Source organism: Engystomops pustulosus, chromosome 2 (assembly GCF_040894005.1).
Source record: "Engystomops pustulosus chromosome 2, aEngPut4.maternal, whole genome shotgun sequence".
Taxonomy (NCBI): domain Eukaryota; kingdom Metazoa; phylum Chordata; class Amphibia; order Anura; family Leptodactylidae; genus Engystomops; species Engystomops pustulosus.
Window position 1 is genome coordinate 183,964,791 of NC_092412.1, and position 18,136 is coordinate 183,982,926.

Genomic DNA, 18,136 nt, shown 5'->3' on the forward strand with positions numbered 1-18,136 from the left:
GGGAATAGGGATTATAGCTTTTTTTAAAAATATCTTCAATTATATTATGCCTATATAAGATCCGATGATAGGAGTATGTTTAAAGTAGAGACAAATCAGTGTATTGAGTTTCTGACAAACTCTTTAGTCACTATCACGTCACATTTATATAAAATGATACTGCATGTATGGGCTGGAAGGGAAATAATACCCTCGAGTAAAAAATGGGAAAAGGTAATTGGTAGCATGTCTAAGGAATTTTGGAAACAATGTTATAAAGGAATTACACTTTCATCTATGTCATGGAATCATAGAATGACTCAGTTTAACTTCGTACATCAACTATATTACACCCCTAAGGCATTATACGATATGAATTTGAGGGAAAATTCTACTTTTCAACGTTGTTTGGAAGAGGAAGCAGATTTCATACATGTAGCCTGGCCCTGCCCTGAATTAGGGAATTTTTGGAGGCAAGTTTTTCAATTTGTGGAAAAAGAATTGCTGATATCTCTCCCCTGCTCATCCCAAGTTGCTATTTTGGGGGTCTATGCATTAAATCGGCAGGAAACGGGCAAAAACCGCGTGATTAGTAAGATCTTGCTGTTAGCAAGATTGGGAATAGCCAAAAAATGGGGTAGCACGCAATCTCCCACCTTTATGGAATGGATTGAAATGATCAGAAAAGTTGATTGAAAAACTATGTTATTAAGATTTTAAAAGAGTTGTAAATAGAGATGAGCGAGCACTAAAATGCTCGGGTACTCGTTATTCGAGACGAACTTTTCCCGATGCTCGAGTGCTCGTTTCGAGTAACGAGCCCCATTGAAGTCAATGGGAGACTCGAGCATTTTTCAAGGGGACCAAGGCTCTGCACAGGGAAGCTTGGCCAAACACCTGGGAACCTCAGAAAAGGATGGAAACACCACGGAAATGGACAGGAAACAGCAGGGGCAGCATGCATGGATGCCTCTGAGGCTGCTTAAATGCACCATTATGCCAAAATTATGGGCAACAGCATGGCCATGACAGAGTGACAGAATGAAGCTAGATAGCATCTAAAACATCCAATAATTGACCCTGACACTATAGGGGACGGCATGCAGAGGCAGCGGCAGCAGCGGAAGGCTAGAGAGTGGCATGGCGACATACCCTAAATGGACTCAGGCTTCAAACCAATGGGTAGCAGAGAGGAACCAAAGGAGGTGAGCAAGAAGCGCTCAAATAATATCGGTACATGATAAAAGTTTGCCAGTATATTTTGTGGATTACACAGCAGGGTGGCGACAAAGTTAACATGGAAGCCATGAAAACAATCCAAAATTCTGCCTGACACAGCTCGTTTGATAAGGGGACTAGTAGTAGATTAAAGGTGCTGCAGTTAAAACTATGTTAGTTGTTTCTTGGCATGGAGCTGGCGCTCCGCTGCCAGGCGAGCTTTCGCCAATCCAAGCCCCTGTCTCTAGGCTACTCCCCAAACAGCACTTCTAAGAACCTTTCGGATAAGATCAAGTGTAGTAGCGTTCTTATAAGTTTGGGATATGGCGGGTGAGGGGAATGTAAACATCTGCGCAAGAAGCGCTGAAATAATATCCGTAAATGAAAAAAGTTTTCCAGTATATTTTGTGGCTTACACAGCAGGGTGGCGACAAAGTTAACAAGTTTGATGTGGAATGCCCTGCAATAGCTCTTGGGCGGTGTGCCTTTTATCACCTAGGCTCAGCAGTCTGAGCACCGCCTGCTGTCGCTTAGCGACGGCACTGCTGCTGTGCCTAGAGCTACCGACTGATGGCGCCATGCCCACGGATGGTAATTCGGAGGAGGTGGAGGAGGGGTGGGAGGATTTGGAGGTATTGTAGGCCTTTGAGACCTGGACCGAGGTAGGCCCCGCAATCCTCTGCGTCGGCAGTATATGACCAGCCCCAGGGTCAGACTCGGTCCCAGCCTGCACCAAGTTAAGTGTAGTAGCGTTCTTATAAGTTTGGGATATGGCGGGTGAGGGGAATGTAAACAGATGCGCAAGAAGCGCTGAAATAATATCCGTAAATGGTAAAAGTTTGCCAGTATATTTTGTGGATTACACAGCAGGGTGGCGACAAAGTTAACAAGTTTGTTGTGGAAGCCATGAAAACAACCCAAAATTCTGCCTGACACAGCACGTTTGATAAGGCGGGCATGTATGGAGGCAGTGAACTAGTAGTAGATTAAAGGTGCTGCAGTTAAAACTATGTTAGTTGGATCTTGGCATGGAGCTGGCGCTCCGCTGCCAGGCGAGCTTTCGCCAATCCAAGCCCCTGTCTCTAGGCTACTCCCCAAACAGCACTTCTAAGAACCTTTTGTATAAGATCAAGTGTAGTAGCGTTCTTATAAGTTTGGGATATGGCGGGTGAGGGGAATGTAAACAGATGCGCAAGAAGCGCTGGAATAATATCCGTAAATGGTAAAAGTTTGCCAGTGTATTTTGTGGATAACACAGCAGGGTGGCGACAAAGTTAACAACTTTGATGTGGAATCCATGAAAACAACCCAAATTTCGGCCTGACACAGCACGTTTGATAAGGCGGGCATGTATGGAGGCAGTGAACTAGTAGTAGATTAAAGGTGCTGCAGTTAAAACTATGTTAGTTGGATCTTGGCATGGAGCTGGCGCTCCGCTGCCAGGCGAGCTTTCGCCAATCCAAGCCCCTGTCTCTAGGCTACTCCCCAAACAGCACTTCTAAGAACCTTTTGTATAAGATCAAGTGTAGTAGCGTTCTTATAAGTTTGGGATATGGCGGGTGAGGGGAATGTAAACAGATGCGCAAGAAGCGCTGAAATAATATCCGTAAATGGTAAAAGTTTGCCAGTGTATTTTGTGGATAACACAGCAGGGTGGCGACAAAGTTAACAACTTTGATGTGGAATCCATGAAAACAACCCAAATTTCGGCCTGACAAACCTCGTTTGATAAAGGGACGATGTATGGAGGCAGCTATATGGACGACTTTTGGAGGTAGCAATGGAGACAACGTGTGGAGGCTGCTATGGAGACAATTCAATTTGGATAGTGCCTGTATGTGGCAGTCCAAAAAATTTTTCAAACCAGAGGAGCAGGTAGGTGGCCCTCCAGAAAAATGGAATAGATTGAGTGCCTGTATGTGGCAGTCCAAAAAAGTTTTTAAACCAGAGGAGCAGGTAGGTGGCCCTCCAGAAAAATGGAATAGATTGAGTGCCTGTATGTGGCAGTCCAAAAAAGTTTTTAAACCAGAGGAGCAGGTAGGTGGCCCTCCAGAAAAATGGAATAGATTGAGTGCCTGTATGTGTCAGTCCAAAAAAGTTTTTAAACCAGAGGAGCAGGTAGGTGGCCCTCCAGAAAAAATTGAATAGATTGAGTGCCTGTATGTGGCAGTCCAAAAAAGTTTTTAAACCAGAGGAGCAGGTAGGTGGCCCTCCAGAAAAATGGAATAGATTGAGTGCCTGTATGTGGCAGTCCAAAAAAATTTTCAAACCAGAGGAGCAGGTAGGTGGAGCTCCAGAAAAATTGAATAGATTGAGTGCCTGTATGTGGCACTCCCAAAAATTGTTTAAAACAGAGGACCGGGTCGGTGGCCCTCCAGAAAAATTAAATGCATAAAGTACTATAGCTAGAGCCAGTGGGCCCTGTCAAAAAATAGCCAGTTTCCTCTGCTTTACTGTACAAAGAGCAGGAGAAGGAGGAAAATGAGGAGGAGGAGGAGGAGTGGATAAATTATTCAGTTTGAGCTTCCTTCACCTGCTGGAGATTGGAAATTAGGAGAAATCCATGCTTTATTCATCTTGATAAGCGTCAGCCTGTCAGCGCTGTCAGTCGACAGGCGTGTACGCTTATCGGTGATGATGCCACCAGCTGCACTGAAAACCCGCTCGGACAAGACGCTAGCGGCAGGGCAGGCAAGAACCTCCAAGGCGTACAGCGCCAGTTCGTGCCACATGTCCAGCTTTGAAACCCAGTAGTTGTAGGGAGCTGTGTGATCATTTAGGACGATGGTATGGTCAGCTACGTACTCCCTCACCATCTTTCTGTAAAGATCAGCCCTACTCTGCCGAGACTGGGGACAGGTGACAGTGTCTTGCTGGGGTGACATAAAGCTGGCAAAAGCCTTGTAAAGCGTACCCTTGCCAGTGCTGGACAAGCTGCCTGCTCGCCTACTCTCCCTCGCTACTTGTCCCGCAGAACTACGCACTTTGCCGCTAGCGCTGTCAGAAGGGAAATACTGTTTCAGCTTGTGCACCAGGGCCTGCTGGTATTCATGCATTCTCACACTCCTTTCCTCTCCAGGGATGAGAGTGGAAAGATTTTGCTTGTACCGTGGGTCCAGGAGAGTGAACACCCAGTAATCGGTGCTGGAATAAATTCTTTGAACGCGAGGGTCACGGGATAGGCAGCCTAGCATGAAATCTGCCATATGCGCCAGAGTACCAACGCGTAAGAATTCGCTCCCCTCACTGGCCTGACTGTCCATTTCCTCCTCCTCCAACTCCTCCAATTCCTCTTCTTCTGCCCATACACGCTCAACAGTGAAGGACTCAACAATGGTCCCCTCTTGTGTCTCGCCAACATTCTCCTCCTCTTCCTCCTCATCCTCCTCCACCTCCACCTCCTCCGATATGCGCTGAGAAACAGACCTAAGGGTGCTTTGGCTATCAACAAGGGAATCTTCTTCCCCTGTCTCTTGTGAGGAGCGCAAAGCTTCCGACTTCATGCTGACCAGAGAGTTTTTCAACAGGCCAAGCAGCGGGATGGTGAGGCTGATGATGGCGGCATCGCCACTGACCATCTGTGTTGACTCCTCAAAGTTACTCAGCACCTGACAGATATCAGACATCCACGTCCACTCCTCATTGTAGACTTGAGGAAGCTGACTGACCTGACTACCAGTTCTGGTGGAAGTTGACATCTGGCAGTCTACAATCGCTCGGCGCTGCTGGTAAACTCTGGATAACATGGTCAGTGTTGAATTCCACCTCGTGGGCACGTCGCACAACAGTCGGTGAGCGGGCAGTTGGAGGCGGCGCTGCGCTGCTCTGAGAGTGGCAGCATCTGTGCTGGACTTCCTGAAATGCGCACAGATGCGGCGCACCTTCGTGAGCAAATCAGACAGATTGGGGTATGTCTTGAGGAAACGCTGAACTATCAGATTTAACACATGGGCCAGGCATGGCACATGTGTCAGTCTGCCGAGTTGCAGAGCCGCCACCAGGTTACGGCCGTTGTCACACACAACCATGCCTGGCTTCAGGTTCAGCGGTGCCAGCCACAGATCAGTCTGCGCCGTGATGCCCTGTAATAGTTCTTGGGCGGTGTGCCTTTTATCGCCTAGGCTCAGCAGTTTGAGCACCGCCTGCTGTCGCTTAGCGACGGCACTGCTGCTGTGCCTAGAGCTACCGACTGATGGCGCCATGCCCACGGATGGTCGTTCGGAGGAGGAGGTGGAGGAGGGGTGGGAGGAGGAGGAGGCATAGTAGGCCTGAAACACCTGGACCGAGGTAGGCCCCGCAATCCTCGGCGTCGGCAGTATATGACCAGCCGCAGGGTCAGACTCGGTCCCAGCCTCCACCAAGTTAACCCAATGTGCCGTCAGCGATATATAGTGGCCCTGCCCGGCAGCACTCGTCCACGTGTCCGTGGTCAGGTGGACCTTGTCAGAAACGGCGTTGGTCAGGGCACGGATTATGTTGTCTGACACGTGCTGGTGCAGGGCTGGGACGGCACATCGGGAAAAGTAGTGGCGGCTGGGGACCGAATACCGAGGGGCGGCCGCCGCCATGAGGCTGCGAAAGGCCTCGGTCTCTACTAGCCTATAGGGCAGCATCTCCAGGCTTAGCAATCTGGAGATGTGCACATTAAGGGCTTGGGCGTGCGGGTGGGTTGCACTATATTTGCGTTTCCGCTCCAGCGTCTGGGGTATGGAGAGCTGAACGCTGGTGGATGCTGTGGAGGATCGTGGAGCTGACTATAAGCTGACACAGGGGAAGGAGCAGTGGTGTGCACGGCCGGAGGTGAACGCGCTTGTTGCCACTGAGTGGGGTGTTTAGCATTCATATGCCTGCGCATACTGGTGGTAGTTAAGCTATTAGTGGTGGAACCCCTGCTGATCCTGGTTTGGCAAATGTGGCACACCACAGTCCGTCGGTCATCCGGTGTTTCCTTAAAGAACCTCCAGACTTCTGAAAATCTAGCCCTCGCCGCAGGAGCCCTCGCCACGGGAGCTTCACTAGTTGACACATTTGGCGCTGATGCACCAGCTCTGGCCCTGCCTCTCCGTCTGGCCCCACCACTGCCTCTTCCAACCTGTTCTGGTCGAGGACTCTCCTCCGTCTCAGAAGCACTGTGTTCACCCGGCCTCTCAACCCAGCTTGGGTCTGTCACCTCATCATCCTCCGATCCCTCAGTCTGCTCCCCCCTCGGACTTCCTGTCCTGACAACAACTTCCCCACTGTCTGACAACCGTGTCTCCTCATCGTCGGACACCTCTTTACACACTTCTTCCAGTACGTCAACAAGGTCATCATCACCCACAGACTGCGACTGGTGGAAAACCTGGGCATCGGAAAATTGCTCATCAGCAACCGGACAAGTGGTTTGTGACTGTGGGAAGGGTCCAGAAAACAGTTCCTCAGAGTATGCCGGTTCAAATGGCAAATTTTGCTGGGAGGGGGCAGACTGGGGGGGAGGAGGCTGAGGTGCAGGAGCTGGAGGAGTGCCGATTTCGGTGACATGGGTGGACTGCGTGGAAGACTGACTGGTGGACAAATTGCTCGAAGCATTGTCGGCAATCCACGACATCACCTGTTCGCACTGTTCTGGCCTCAACAGTGCTCTACCACGAGTCCCAGTAACTTCAGACATGAACCTAGGGAGTGTAGCTCTGCGGCGTTCCCCTGCTCCCTCATATGCAGGTGGTGTCTCACCCCGCCCAGGACCACGGCCTCTGACCCCTGCAGTAGTTGGACGCCCACGTCCCCGCCCTCATCCTCTACCCCTAGCCCTCGGGTTAAACATTTTGAAAATGAGAGTTATAACTTTTTTTTTTTTTTTTAAACTTTTTTTTGTTTTTTTTTGTTTTTTTGTGTTTTTTAGTTTTTAAAACCAAACGATGCTATCCTATTGCTATGGCTATTTTCTAGCCAAGTATGAAAGCACACTGCTATGCCAGATGAGATGACGCTGAGTAATGAAAAAAATAAAGGTAAAATAAAAAAGGAAATGGCAGACTGTGCCTAATTGAAATACAACCCCGGGCCCTAATAAATTTTCCCACTTCGGTCTTTGCGATGGATATGTGCGTCACTAAGCGCAAAACACAGTGGTCGCAAGTCTCACTACAAATTGCTCACAATTTGATAGTAGATGCACTGCAGCAACTACAGCCACCAGCAGATCAACCAGAAATCAAATATATATAACGCTACTGTAGGCATAAGTAAGACGTTTGGATTCTCCTATGGCTATTTTCTAGCCAAGTATTAAAGCACACTACTATGCCAGATGAGATGACGCTGAGTAATGAAAAAAATAAAGGTAAAATAAAAAAGGAAATGGCAGACTGTGCCTAATTGAAATACAACCCCGGCCCTAATAAATTTTCCCACTTCGGTCTTTGCGATGGATATGTGCGTCACTAAGCGCAAAACACAGTGGTCGCAAGTCTCACTACAAATTGCTCACAATTTGCTAGTAGATGCACTGCAGCAACTACAGCCACCAGCAGATCAACCAGAAATCAAATATATATAACGCTACTGTAGGCGTAAGTAAGACGTTTGGATTCTCCTATGGCTATTTTCTAGCCAAGTATTAAAGCACACTACTATGCCAGATGAGATGACGCTGAGTAATGAAAAAAATAAAGGTAAAATAAAAAAGGAAATGGCAGACTGTGCCTAATTGAAATACAACCCCGGGCCCTAATAAATTTTCCCACTTCGGTCTTTGCGATGGATATGTGCGTCACTAAGCGCAAAACACAGTGGTCGCAAGTCTCACTACAAATTGCTCACAATTTGCTAGTAGATGCACTGCAGCAACTACAGCCACCAGCAGATCAACCAGAAATCAAATATATATAACGCTACTGTAGGCGTAAGTAAGACGTTTGGATTCTCCTATGGCTATTTTCTAGCCAAGTATTAAAGCACACTACTATGCCAGATGAGATGACGCTGAGTAATGAAAAAAATAAACGTAAAATAAAAAAGGAAATGGCAGACTGTGCCTAATTGAAATACAACCCCGGGCCCTAATAAATTTTCCCACTTCGGTCTTTGCGATGGATATGTGCGTCACTAAGCGCAAAACACAGTGGTCGCAAGTCTCACTACAAATTGCTCACAATTTGCTAGTAGATGCACTGCAGCAACTACAGCCACCAGCAGATCAACCAGAAATCAAATATATATAACGCTACTGTAGGCGTAAGTAAGACGTTTGGATTCTCCTATGGCTATTTTCTAGCCAAGTATTAAAGCACACTACTATGCCAGATGAGATGACGCTGAGTAATGAAAAAAATAAACGTAAAATAAAAAAGGAAATGGCAGACTGTGCCTAATTGAAATACAACCCCGGGCCCTAATAAATTTTCCCACTTCGGTCTTTGCGATGGATATGTGCGTCACTAAGCGCAAAACACAGTGGTCGCAAGTCTCACTACAAATTGCTCACAATTTGCTAGTAGATGCACTGCAGCAACTACAGCCACCAGCAGATCAACCAGAAATCAAATATATATAACGCTACTGTAGGCGTAAGTAAGACGTTTGGATTCTCCTATGGCTATTTTCTAGCCAAGTATGAAAGCACACTACTATGCAAGATGAGATGACACTGAGTTATTAAAAAAATAAACCTAAAATAAAAAGAAACTGGCAGACTGTGCCTAATTGAAATCAAACCCCTAATAAATTTTCCCACTTTGGTGTTTGAGGTGGATATGTGTGTCACTAAGAGCTAAACACAACGGTAGCAAGTCCCCCTGCTAATTCCTCACAATATGGTACTAGCTGCAAATAAATAAAAAAAAAATGTATAACGTTATTGTAGCCCTAAGAAGGGCTGTTGGGTTCTTGTTGGAGAATCACTCCTGCCTAACAGTAAGCTAATAGAACAGCCTAACGCTTTCCCTGACCAGCAGCAGCTCTCTCCCTAGCGGCATCCAGACAGAGAATGATCCGAGCAGCGCGGGCAGCGGCTAGTCTATCCCAGGGTCACCTGATCTGGCCAGCCAACCACTGCTATCTACGTGTAAGGGTACCACGTCATGCTGGGTGGAGTGCAGAGTCTCCTGGCTTGTGATTGGCTCTGTTTCTGGCCGCCAAAAAGCAAAACGGCGGGAGCTGCCATTTTCTCGAGCGGGCAAAATACTCGTCCGAGCAACGAGCAGTTACGAGTACACTAATGCTCGATCGAGCATCAAGCTCGGACGAGTATGTTCGCTCATCTCTAGTTGTAAACTCTAGATTTGTATGTTCTATTTTTGTATATTGAAGAAAAATTAAAAAAAAAAAAATATGATCTAATATCTAATATGATACATATTTTAATATTTCAAACCCAATTAAAAAATAAATAAAAAATAACCATCACAGTCAATAAAAATATCATCACAATCAATACGAATGGTAGTACAGTTAACCAGAGAATAGCTCTGTTTTTTATTATCTTTGTATTGAGCCTTGTTCACATTTCAAATGTAAAGAAGACTCAAAGATACACAAAGAACCAGAGTTATTATCTGTTTATTGACTATAGGGAATAGGGATGGATGGGCTAAACACATTGCAGCTTCCATGCATGCACCTGTTTGTTTACAGGGGCACAGACCGGAGAGATGGCAGCGCAGGACCCTGGGAAGGACAGCGGAAGTAAGTAAATGTTTCTTTTCTTTTAAAGGACACCTGTCATCAGGTCTGTGTCACTTGTCCTGTCACCACTACCTGTTGGAGCAGCTCACAAGGATCCCATCACAGCCTTTATCTAGTTATTTCATACATGAATCATTATAAAATAATCTATTCTTTATTATGTAAATGAGCCTGGTCACATGGTCAGAGGCAGTGATGTCACCCATGTTACCACTCCCCTCTCCTCCCCCTGCTCATGTCTGCGTGCAATGTATAGTAAATCATTGCTAATGTCTGTGCTGCATCTGCTGACATGCTGCATCCTCCTAATACACAGAGACACTGACATCAGCTACACAAGTACCTGACATGTTCTGCTATAACATGGCTACCTGGAGCTGTATCTCTCCTATACACACACAGGATGCAGGGGCCGCCAGCACCAGGAAGCACATCATTATACAGCCTCACATCATTATACAGGCTGTCAGTCAAGCACTGGGGGTGTGTCTGTACCGCCCACTCATGAATAAGCTGGACAGCTTGAATATGCTAATGACTCATTGGACATTGCACAGGTCATTTGCATACAGCTTTAGGACCTCATTGCTTGGGTTTACAGGCATATAGAGGGGCAATGAAGAGATAGAGGCAATGCTTTCTAATGGCAGTTTATGAAAATATATTTAGGGGGGTTATTTTGCATGACGGGTTCTCTTTAAGCAGCCCCCTCCTGGCCTCCCAGACAACCCCTTTAATAAATTTCCATTGTGATATCTGATGGATGACTGTCTGACTTCCTTCTTTCAGACACCAGATACAAAATATACCCATCAGTATAGAATGGAAAGGTGCTCTGCAAAGTTTGCCAATCTTTTTACACTTTACCATTTGTCTAGGCTACTCTGTCAGAGCACTTTATTAAGCACTATATATATGTCAGTTAGATGAGCCTTATCAAATAGCTGATAATCTGTATGCACTGCCTAGCCATATTTAGCTTTAGTCATATAGTAATAAATAGCAGCCATATCTAATATTGGTTTTACACAGTGACATCTTTAGGAGGAGTGCCCTAGTTTTAATATGCCACATTTTCACCAGTTTAACCAGTTCAGGACCAGGATAATTAGTGCCTTCAGGACCAGACACAATTTTTCTTTTTTTGCACGTGTTATTAAAATGGCTCTAACTTTTCTGGCGTTTTTTTTCTTGAATAACACAGGATACTTATTTTATTTCTTTCTATAGATTTTTACTTTTTAGTACAAAATGTCATGCTTAAAAGCTCATAAAATAGTAAAAATTTGCATTTTTGTCTGACTGTAACAAATTGTTAACGTAAAACAGACATTATTATTGTTTAGTGCTTTGTGCCAAACTTTTTTATATAGCACATATATGTTTTAGGGTAAGTGGGTGTTGTATAGCGTGACATTAGTGACTGGAGGTCACAAGGTTTTTGTGGTATATTAATTTTTTAAATATATTTTTGATCTTTTATTTATACTTTAGCCATGTTGTCATTTAGAACTGAGATACCTGTCCATGAATACAACCACCGCTGCTGGCGTGATTCCACAACAAAACAAATTTTTTTTCCCATATGAAATGGCCGGTAATTACTGTATGTCTCATAGCCGTCCTGTGGTCAGGTACTTCAATAGTGCATATGTGGTAACCTCTGCCAGTCTGTACGGTGGTCACATCCAAGGACAGCTACCCGAATCCTCATCGGACATTACGGATCGGTGGAATCAACGGGAGAGGTAAGTAAATGTGCCCCATAATCTTCACACAGGTTCCTTTAAAAAAAAAATAATCTACTTAAAAAGAAATCCCATGGAAAACAGAAGTGATGTCCTATGGTCCGAGGTTGCCATTCATTGGATGAAGCTGGTCCTGTGACTCAGCAGAACCTCCACACAGGCAAAAGCCTGACAAAGCACAGCTTTAGCAGGACATGAATGCATACTTTCTTTTTCCTTACCACAACCCCTTGGGGGTTTCCATATTCCTGTAAAAGCCCTTTAAATTAAAGTCAAGTTTGACTCCATTCAGCACTTCATTCCGGAACAGCTATATCCCTCTGTCCCAAAAAAGTCAATAGAGTGCACCAACATGAGCATCAACTTTCCATTCTGCAACACTTGCCACTCCTCCTGCTTGCTGGAGACCCAAATAGTCCAACCCCTAAACAGGCAGTGAAGTGAAGGATCTTCCATAAATAAATATTGCTGCAACAGGTTAACAAATGTTCCTTATGGACTGAAAAAGTGTGCTGAGTGGGCGGTGAAGTAAATGACAGGTGGCTAAGCTGTTGGAAACATTCTTGCATTAAGCAAACATATGTGAAAATAGTAGTTCTGAATCTATACACTGGGAACGCAATTCATGATACACTGCACACACTCAAAAGAAAATTGCACATACAGGCAGTCCTCAGGTTACATACAAGATAGTGTCTGTAGATTTGTTCTTAAGTTGAATTTGTATGTAAGTCGGAACTGTATACTTTACACCAGTCAATTTTTTTTGGTCTCTGTGACAATTGGATTTTAAAAATGTTGGATTGTCATAAGAACCAGGATTAATAATAAAGCTTCATTGCAGACACCTGTGATAACTGTTATAGCTGTTTATTGTGGCCTAAGGCTAAAGTACAGTAAATTGCCAAAATCCAGAGGTCCGTTTGTAACTAGGGGTCGTATATAAGTCAGGTGTTCTTAAGTAGGGGACCGTCTGTATATAGCGATCTTTGAAGATTTTGTGACAAACTAGATCTTACATTTTGCTGGATACGTCACCTTGATAGATCCCTGGCTATAGCAGATGGTTTCACAACCTGGATAGAATGGAGTGCTCTATGGAGAGGTTAAAGGCCATGTTTTATTTGAACAGTGATACTTTGATGTGTGCTTTTTTTATATATGCAGGCTAATAATAATAAACTTAAAGGGGTATCCTGGGAATATGAACATCTGATACAAAAATCCATAATGCTATAAATAAATGAATTATAACACAACTAAATGTCATTAGTCAGAAATTGCAGCTTTAATAGTTTAATTTTATGATTCACTAAATGTTGTGGGCTTTCAAAAGTAGGCAGAGTTATCTTCAAGATGGCCACCACTGGAAACTACAAGTCCCATGATCCATTAGTTCTCAGTAACTCATCCTCCCTCTTATGCTCTGCTCCCAGTGATGATGTAACAGACTGTCCTGCTCTGTTGTCATGGTAATGATGTGTGTAACTGCCATCACTGCACATTACCTCACTGAGATGACGCCTCACCACAACACTGGCCATACTGCATGCACTGCAGCCAATGCACCACAGCCAAACATAGTGATGACCACATGCAGGTGCAGGACGTGTGATGTGGACACAGCGGCCATCTTCTGTCCTGTGTCTGTTCCACGCAGAGAAAATAAACGGACTGATTAACCCCATAGCACAATAAGACGTACCCTTAAGTCTTGCTGCGCATGGGGGAGTATGAAGAGGGCTCACGGGCGGAGCCCTCTTCATACTCAACGGGTATTTGCTTCATAATGAAGCAAACGCCCGTCGCTAACACCCGCGATCGGTGCTTGCACCATTCGCGGGTGTTAACCCTTTGATCGCCGGCGGCATTAAAGAGTCGGTGGCACATGGGCCACACCGGGGAGCTGCGATCTGTTGTCATGACAGACTCGGATCACACAAAGATCCGAGGCTATCATGATCGAGGCTCTCTATTACAATGTGCGATCTGCACACTGTAATAGATGGTATGCAAAATCCCCATATACTGCCATACTGTAGTATGGCAGTGTATGGTAGGATCAATCAGACAACCTAGGGTTAAAGTACCCTAGGGAGTCTGAAAAATAGTAAAAAAAAAACTAAAAAAAAGTTAAAAAAAAATTATATTAAAAAAACATAAAAATCCCCCCCTTTCCCTAGAACTGATATAAATATAAATAAAGAGTAAAAATCATAAACACATTAGGTATTGCCGTGTCCGAAAATGCCCGATCTATCAAAATATAATAACCGTTTTTCACTGTGTTTAACCCCGTAGTGGAAAATAGCTCCCGAAGTCACAAATGGCATTTTTTGCCATTTTGAAAAATAGAAAAAATTCTCTAAAAAGTGATCAAAAGGTCGCACAGTCCTAAAAATAGAAGCATTGAAAACTTCATCAAAATTCGCAAAAAATGACACCACTCACAGCTCTGTACACTAAAGTATGAAAAAGTTATTAGCGCAAGAACACGGCAAAATGAAGAATTTTTTTTCTGTACAGGAGGTTTTAATTTTTGTAAATGTATGAAAACATTATAAAACCTATACAAATTTGGTATCCCCGTGATCGTATTGACCCAATGAATGACAGGTCATTTGGGGAGCACAGTGAAAGCTGTAAAAACCAAGCCCACAAAAAATGCCGCAAATGTGTTTTTTCATCATTTTCACTGCATTTAGAATTTTTTTCCTGCTTCCCAGTACACGGCATGGAATATTTAATACCATCACTACGAAGTGCAATTTGTTACGCAGAAAATAAGCCATCACACATGTACATGGAAAAATAAAAAAGTAATAGATTTTTGAAGGTGGGGAGTGAAAAATAAAAACGCAAAAACAAAAAAGGGCCTGGTCCTTAAGGGGTTAAAGGGCCATTAGCATTTTAATTCTTCATTATAGTCTATGTCAACAACATTTTTCTGCTAAGAGGAGCAACATTTTTAATAACAACAAATTACATATAAGCTCATATTTCAATGATCAATTTGTATATGAATTATGCTGATTCCTGGAATACCCCTTTAACCCCCAATATACCAAGATATTTTATGCATAACAGTCCAAATAATTTTAACATTTTTATTTTTACATGCAAGAGTTATAACCTAATTATATTATATATATAGCTATATGCGGTTTTGTTTAAATGGAATGAGTTGTATTTTTAAATTGTTCCAATTTGGGCTACATATAATGTATTGATTAACTATTGCAAGCCTTTTTCTGAGTGGTGTATTTTTGTTTTACCAGTATTCAAAGTGAAAAATCCTTTTTTGTGTGCCATATATGAATAGCACATTACATATATAGCCAATTAGCATTTTACACTACACAGGCCTTTTTTAGTCCCATAAATGGACTCAAATAACCATTGCTAAAATAATATACTGCTGTACTTCTGTATTGCTCTGTAATATGTGTCAGTTTTACACTCCTAGGCCCTAAGCCGGAACCTGGACTCATATGTAATTATCTGAACATTATTGAGTTCCTTATATTACAAAAAAATGTTTACAATGCTATAGCAGTTCAAATATTTATGTGCTGCAGGTATAGTGCATAAGCCTCCTGGATTTCGATCCACCCATTTGTTTACAACTATTGTGCAATTGTTGTGCACCTATTTTTATGAATGTGTAAGCATTTTTCTATTTTTTTATTAAGCTTTTTTCTTTATTTTTATTTTTTTTACAATTTTGAGCATTATTACTCATAATACAGAGAAAAATATTGTGTGACTTTATAACTGTTGACAGTGAAAATTACCACATAATTATAATAATTATCATAATAATACTGCAGATAGAGATTTTCTATAACAATAACTTTCTGCAACTTTTTGTGCTCTGTATCATAAGTACAATATAGAATATATTCTGGTTATTTTATGAATTTTGTATGAATTTTATATATTTAAATGGGTAATAAGATTAAATAACTTTAATGTTTGTATACAATGACTAATAATTTATTGGAATCACTTGATTCTGGTACATTTATGTTTAAGGACCATACATAATCCCAAATCTTCTATATCTAGTTATGTTCAGTCCAACCCTGTATTATTGTGTATTTACTGTATTTTTGGGACAACAGGAAAGTGACTTTTTTAATTTGGTCAAATAAAATATTGGGAAACGGACAGATGTAAAGTCACTCTGTAATGTAGAACTGCAGAGGTGTGGAGTGAAGTGCTTGGGGTGCCTTCTGTAGGTGTAGTTGTGTTTTGGGATAGGTTTAATAAACATGCCTGGTGTGAGGACTGGATTTAGCATGTTTGATCGGGGTGGAGTAGAGAGCTAGTACATCAACAGTATGAAGAAAGACAAAGGAAAGAATTTTGATGCATAGAAAATAGCAAGATGGTTAGATCTTGGAAACCTAAACATTGGTCATAACAAAACAGAACATGACCATACCTCCAAGGCATAGACACATAAAGTATGGTTAACCCAACAAACAACTTGCAAACCTACTTGAGTAAGATGAAAAGAATGAAAAGTGCCTACAGTAGAAGTCTGACAGCTGTGACCCCAACAACCTGTAGCAGATTAAAGCAGAATCACTCGTGCATGAACCCTTTCCTTTGTACTGAGGAGTTGTGGAAAACTATAAATAGTTTCAGTTCCTTTCATTTTATACATTTATTTGTAATTTGCTATGCAATATAATATGTATGTATCAAAAACTGCCCCATGAAGGCCCAAATAAGGCAAAAATGAGGGTCTAAATTCTTCCCCAGAATACTCCTCTAAAGGGTTTTCACATAGTTGATATTGAGGATTTATCCTTAGGGGTTTAACATATTATACTTTTTGCAGATAACATTAAAATTTGTCATCCATATAGATTTCAAGTTTCTACTGTTCTTAATAGTCTTTATTTTTTATAGGTAACTTATATTCCATTAGAAATGAGGGCCCTGCTCACAAGAACTTTCAGTCTACAAGCAAATAGGAGCAATTATAAGATAAACTGTACAAAAATAAAATATAATACAGTGATCCCACATTTAAAGGACGAGTAAGCCCCAGTTCACATGAGCGGATTACGGTTACATTAAAGCAAAACACAAACTAAATACTGAAGGTGAACTGGAAGGTCCTCTGTTCACCTTATCTTCTCTTTAGGAAGGGAACCTTCCTTTATGCTCCCATTATTTATAATAAGTGATGTGCATAAAGGAAAGGGGCGAAATGATGATGTGAACTTAGCCAAATAATAGTCTAAGCTTAGCATAATAGCACAGACTAATGCATACTGATGCCTCAATCAAGATAAGAAGCACAGCATAAAAATACAGTTAGCCATTATGTGGCAATATGGCTGTTCAGACCCTTAGCCCCAGGTTTCACTGCAACCTCAGCAACCCCTATATTTCCCCCTTTCTATATAGATAATGGGGGAGATTTATCAAGCTACCTAAGAGTAAGAATGTGCTTAGTTTCCCCTGGCAACTAATTACAGCTCCCCTTTAACATATTCATGAGCAATGAAAGCTGAGCTGTGATTGGTTGCCATGGGCAACTAGAAAAGTTCTGCTTTAAAAGATAAATCTCCCCCATTGAGTGGTGACAATGAGTGAGTTTTATCTAAATTGTGAACTTTTCCAGTGCTCAAGGATAGTAGAATTGCTAAATGAGACTATATTGTCTTGTGTAACGTATTTGGTAGATAGCATGAATTATTTATATGTATACGTTGTTCATTTGAGGCAGATTACTATCGGAAAATATTTTCTGTGAGAGAGGTGATACTGATTTGTAATTTTTCCTGTTAAGCTTGCTTCTTAATATTTATGGAACAATTCCCAAACCTTCACTGAAATAAATATGACTCCAGTACTTCCTTGACTGATCAGTTTAAAGCACCAAATGAAATACCAACTTTCAACATGTTGTGCTGTATAGTGCTAAACTTCCTGCCTAAAGAAGGGGTTAAGTATCTGCCATTTCAGGACAGAGGAGGAGTATACTACTATTGTTATGATGGTGAGTCAGCACCGCACCTCAGCTACTCTCTCAGTATGTTGAAAACAAAATTAGCTTAACATTAGAAGAGAAAGGACTTACACAGAAAGCTTACATTACTTTAAATATATAATAAAGAGATAATTATGTATTAAAAATGGGGCATTACACTGCATATAAAACTTACTATAAAACTAGTATAAGTTACATACACTATTAAAGAATATGGAGGGCACTATACATGAAATCAATCTGAAATTATTTATAGGGGTAATATATATCAAAGGTGGTCACTTTAAACAGACAGTCCCCTACTTAAGAACATCTGACTAACAGACGACGGCCCTCTGGATGTTGGTAATTTACTGTACTTTAGTCCCAGGATACAATAAACAGTTCTAACAGTTATCAAAGATGTCTGAAATAAAAGGGCTTTTCCCAGGAACAAAAGTTAGGCCTTATCCAGGTTCTACAGGTTTGTTCTTAAAGGAGTTGTCTAAGAATAATACAAATAACTTACAAATAATAG